This window comes from Dipodomys ordii, unplaced genomic scaffold, assembly GCF_000151885.1.
Source record: "Dipodomys ordii isolate 6190 unplaced genomic scaffold, Dord_2.0 Scaffold146, whole genome shotgun sequence".
In the NCBI taxonomy this organism is placed as follows: Eukaryota; Metazoa; Chordata; class Mammalia; order Rodentia; family Heteromyidae; genus Dipodomys; species Dipodomys ordii.
The window spans coordinates 2,544,771-2,551,011 of NW_012267362.1; positions in this window are offsets into that span (position 1 = coordinate 2,544,771).

Sequence of the window (6,241 nt, forward strand, 5' to 3'; positions counted from 1 at the left end):
TTGTGAAAATACTGTACAGAGGGGTTACAGTTACATGAGCAAGGTAATGAGTACATTTCTTATCAAGCATTGTTGCCTCCTCCTTTGTTTTCCCCCAATACCCCTTCCATCCTATCTCTACAACTACATTCCCTCCTCCCTCCCCCCCTCAAATTGTAAAGTTCATTTTTCGACATAGCATCTTGCACGTCTCATTGTTACAATGGGTCAACCTGTATTCCTATTTAAAAAATTTGTTTTTTTCCCTTCCCCTCCCCAAATTATACCAACATTAAATACAGTGAAAACAGGGGTTATACCATGGCCCACCTCCCCCACATTTTTTGATGCTCCTGTGTGTGTGTGTGTGTGTGTGTGTGTGTGTGGTCCCAGGGAGGTGATGGAATTTTTAGGTGTGGTCTATAGAAGGAAGTTAGGTGGTTGGGGACATGCCCTTGAAGGGGATATTGCATTGGGGCTCCAGCCCCCTTTCTTCTCCTTTCCCCATCCTTACCTTTCTACCTTTCTCTCCTTCATGGTTACAACACAGTGAGCAGCTTTGTTTTACCTTTGCTCCCTGCCACAATTACCTATCTGCCACAAGTAATGCACTAAACAATCATAGATTGAAACCTTTAAAACAGTAAACCAAAGATAAAACTCCTGGCAGGGTGCCGATGGCTCACGCCTGTAATCCTAGCTACTCAGGAGGCTGAGATCTGAGGATTTTGGTTCAAAGCCAGCCTGAGCCAGAAAGTCCATGAGACACTTATCTACAATTAACCACCAGAAAACCAGAAGTGGCTCTGTGGCTCAAGTGGTAGAGTGCTCGCCTTGAGCTGAAGACCTCAGGGACAGCGTCCAGGTCTAGAGTTCAAGCCCCATGACCAAAAAGCAAAAGCAAAACCAAAACAAAATCCCAAAAGAACAACCAGCTCCTTTAAGTTATCTCAGGTACTCTGCCACAATGATGGCAAGGAGAGATTGGAAAGAGAAGACAGATATCCCTTTAAGAAGGGTTGCTGAAAAGACAAAGGCAGAGTAAAGGTGCTAACTGTGGAAGTGAGATGGAGTAATTTTGTATTGAACACTCATGATTCAGAGAGAACTGGAGATGACATGGGCTGAGAGGAATAGATGTGGTGGCTTAACAAAATGCAGAAAGAGAAGTAATAGTTACAGAAGAAATGGAGACAAGTATTAAGAATTTTGAAAACAAAATTAGTGAAATAACATATCTTACCATCTTTCGCTAAATTCTTAATTTCATACAGGTCTCCAAGAAAGTGTCTAATGGGAACATAAAAGATTCTTAAAATGTGCTTACACACTGCCATTTCTTAATGAAAATTGTATTTCTATGGCTATTTTAGGCTTCTTTGGATATTTTTATATCCACAAAAATCCCCAGAAGTTGTCTTTAAGACATATACATGAAAAGTGTAATTGTCAGCATTATCCTATTACTGACCATATAAGTTAAAAAGTTAGAAAGAAGTCACAGGATGATTTTGTAAGATGGCAAGGAGAAAAATTGAAGAATAAATACTAGAAGAATAAGATATAGGAATACAGACTTATATTTCTATAGTTCTTTGAATTTACAGGTCACTGTGCATATAGTCTTGTTAATATTATGGTAGCTCTGTGTGGTAGGAATTATTCCCAGAAAACTGAAATTCACAGATAGGAGGTCAATTCTATATCACAAAAGTAACAACAGGAAAAGCTCAACTACAACTTTAATAATATAAGATGTATATGCAATGAATTCTTGACCGCATTCTCCCTTCCTTCCCCTTCATTTATTTATCCCTTTGGCTTGGCTCCCCTGCCATATTTTCTGGTGTTACTTTTGTTGGGCTTTGACCTAGTCTTTCTAAAAGGTTACACTATTTGAGCTCTCTATACAGTCTATCATACTTCTGTTCATTTGTTTATGACCATTTGCATACTGTCTGAATGTGTTTACTTATAGATTTATAGGTACATTCTACTACAAATGAAAGAAGCCATGCAACCTTTGTTTCTCTGACTTACTTCACTTAATATAATTTTTTTTCTGAGTTTTTCCATTTTCTAAGAAAAGGAAGGGAAGGGGTAAGTCAAAGGGGAGTGAGAAGGTTGAAGGAGGTAACACTGATCAAGATGCATTATATTCATAAATTGCTCTGTTATATGGTACCTCTTTTGTAAAACTACTTAGGAAAAATAAAAAAAACATAAAAAAGAATATAAGATGTCCTTTGAGTTTTGAAGCTTATAAATAATATATTATATTTGAGCATATTATATTTTAAATTTTATTTATTTTTTATTGTGAAAATAGTGTACAGAGGGGTTACAATTACATGGGCAAGATAATGAGTACATTTCTAATCAAGTATTGTAGCCTCCTCCTTTGTTTCCCCTTCCCATCTTTCCTCCCCCTCATCCCCCCACCCAAATTTTCTACCCCCCCCAAAGTTGTAAAGTTCATTTTCGACATAAAGGCTTATACATCTCATTGTTGCAATGGGTCCACCTGTATCCCTATTTAAACGATTTGTTTTTTCCCTTCCCCTCCACAAATTATAACAACATCAAATACAGTGAAAGCAGGGGTTATACCTTGGGGAAGGGACATGCAAAGCAACAAAGAAATAATCTTATATGTGTTAGAAACAATCACATGAAAGAAAAAAAATTTGAATACATATCTTAGGGTTCATTTCCCTAACATCAACTTATCTGACGTTTTCTGCTTGACTCAGACATATACTAAGGGAAACCATGGGACCTATGTTTCTTTGGGCCTGGCTTACTTCACTTAATATAATTTTTTCCAAGTCTTTCCATTTCCTAACAAATGGGGCAATGTCATGCTTTCTGATGGAAGCATAGAATTCCATTGTGTATATATACCACATTTTCTTGATCCATTCATCTACTGAGGGGCATCTGGGTTGGTTCCATATCTTAGCTATGGTAAATAAGGCTGCAATAAACATAGTCGCTCTGGTAGCTTTAGTGAGGTCTTGTTTGTAAACATTTGGGTAAATGCCCCAAAGTGGGATTATGAGCATATTATGGTAAATGCCCAAAAGTGGGATTATGAGCATATTATTTTTTAATACACAGCATAGATATTGATGGGTCAATGACATTGAACTGGGATGAATGGATAAAGTATTATTATTATTATTATTTTGGGTCCTGTCGTGGGGCCTGAACTCTGGGCCTGGGCACTGTCCCTCAGCTCTTCAGCTCAAGGCTAGCGCTCTACCACTTGAGCCACAGCACCACTTCTGGCTTTTTTCTTTTTGCTTATGTGGTACTGAGGAATCGAACCCAGGGCCTCATGCATGCAAGGTAAGCTCTCTACCACTGAGCCAACTTCTCAGCCCTGAGAAAGTATTATTTTTTAAACTGAAAGAAACATTGAGGAAGTGGCCTGTTACTGGCACCATTTTCCTGTAATTGGTCTCTTTTTACTATGTGTATTTTATGCCAAGTCTTGGGTTTAAAAGTATAATGCAGCATGTACAATGATAGTGTATCTATTATAAATTAAAAATACAAAATGTGGCCAGGTGCTGGTTGTGTACACCTGTATGACTAGTTATTCAGAAGGTTGAGATCTGAGGATCATGCTTTTAAGTCCACTCAGGCAGAAAGTCCATGAAACTCTTATCTCCAGTTAATCAGAAAAATGCTGGGCTGAAGACATGGAGAGCAAAAAAGCCAAGCAAGACTGCGAGGTTCTGAGTTCAAGCCCTTGTAATGACATCCGCCAAAACCCCACAAACATACAAAATGTAATGCATTGTGTGCTATATGGTTGTCTATTTACTTATTTACATAGTTGTTTACTTGCCTGATTGCTGTATCATATGGTGCTTTCCCAATAAATATTTGGAGGCTGAATGAATAAATGACTGAGATTCTCTGGAAAAGGATATCAAGGCTCAAATTCATGTACATGTCAGTTTACATAGTTCTCATCTCCAATACATTTAGAAGTCAATGTTTCATAATTTCTGAAATTTCTCAAAGTTCCTTTTATTAAATATCTTAAAATTCTTTCTTATAAATATAGTTCATAGCATTCTTTTATAGCCCAGCATATCACCCATCATCTAGCTATCTGTCTGTCTGTCTCTGAAGAACATTTTGAGGGAGAGATTATTATTCCTACAATTGAGGAACAATTACAGAGAGGTTAAGCAGTAATTGGCTTTCTTACTTGTAAGGTTGTGAACTCTAGAATCATATTGACTATGCTTCACAGTGCCCTACTTAAATTAGACTTTTGACATTGGAAATTTCAATCCTTTGTGTGTGTATGTGTATTCTCCAGACCTTGTTGAACTCAAGGCCTGCACCACTGTCTCTGAGCCTCTTTGGCTAGTGCTCTACCACTTGAGCCACAGGTCTACTTCCAGCTTTTTTTGGTGGCTAATTGGAGATAAGAGTCTCATGTACTTCCTGCCTGGGGTAGCTTTGAACTGAGATCCTCAGATTTCTGTCTCCTGAGCAGCTATAATTACAGGATTAATCCATGGGTGCATGGTCATTCAATCCTTTCATTATAAATTTGAATAGCTATAGTGTAGTGATGATAATGTTACTATATCAAGCTGATGTGTAAAATACTGAACCTGCACATTTTGCCACACTGACTGCAAAAATGAAGGCTGTTCTCAGCAATCAGACTATTGACACTCCAAAAAACAATGACATCACATAGTTACTATGAAGGATCCCAGATGTTACCCTGAAGAGTGACTTCAATCATATCGATATATGTAGAATAGTCTTCTTGTAAAAAGAAGAGGCTCTGTGTTAACACATATCGGGGTAGTAGGAACTGGCTACTATTGGCATTCTCTGTAGTCATGTTCAGAACATGATCAAAGTATTATATTGGGCTTGCAAGACAAGATGATGTTTGTGTATGCTCACTTCTCCATCAATGCCATTATTCAGGAGAAAGTGTCTCTTGTTAAAATCTGAAGTCTCTTGGGGAGAAATTTCATAGGGTACAAGTTAGTCTAGGTGCTACTTCCACAGTATATCAAGCTGCTACTTCCACAGTATATCAAGCCCCAAATGATGAATCCTTTAAATGCTATCTTCTTAACTGGCAACCTTGCCAAACATTGATAGGTCCCTTAGGATTTCAATGTGCATGATCATGTCATTTGTTTGAAAAAAAGATTTGCTTCCTCCCTGTCTGTCTCTGTCTCTGTTTATCGCCACACACACACACACACACACACACACACACACACACACACGTTTCTGTTTCCCTTATTGTACCATCTGGGATGTAAGAATAATAGTGAAGACAAGTGGTGAGAACCAACGTTTTTACTTTGTTTCCAATCTTTGTGGGGAACATTTACTCTTTCATTATTGTGATTGTTAAGACTTGGATTTTATAGAGATGGCTATTTTTTGTTGTTGTGTTGTTGTTGGTTGTTGGGCTTGAACTCTGGGCCTTGGTGTTGTCCCTGAGCTCTTCACTTCAAAGCAAGTACTCTACCTCTTGAGCCACAGCACCACTTCTGGTTTTCTGATGGTTAATTGCAGATCAGAGTCTCACAGACATTCCTGCCTGGGCTGGCTTTGAACTGTGATCCTCAGATCTCAGCCTCTTGAGCAGCTAAGATTACAGGTGCGGGCTCCTGCACCTGGCACTATTTAATTATTTAAAAAAAGTCTTTCTTATATGAAATTTATGAGCATACCTTATTGGTTTGTGGTATACTTGGGTACAATTTGTAGTGATATCTCCTTATCATTGATAGTTATGCTTCTCCTATAGTTTGCAGTTGTCAACATCACGGTCAGATTCAATGAAGTCCAGTAAATTCTTGGCAAGAAATAAATGCTGTAAGGTTCATGAAAGAGTTCCTGTCTGAAGTCCTCCAAAATTATCCATTATTTCATGCAAATAGATTTCTTGTTCTGCACCATAATATATTGTGTTCTTCAAGTAGTCCTATATCCTGAAGATCTTAGGGAGGCTTGGGAAGTTTTCTCCCAACAATAATGTAGAACTGAGATGTATAAGACGTTATGTCGAAAAACGAACTTTACAACTTTGGCGTGGGGAGGGGGTGGAGCCTGGGGGAAGAAAGGGGGGGGGAGATGGGAAGGGATGGGAAGAGGAAACAAAGGAGGAGGCAACAATGCTTGATAAGAAATGTACTCATTACCTTGCTCATGTAATTGTAACCTCTCTGTATGGTATTTTCACAATAAAAAACAAAATGCA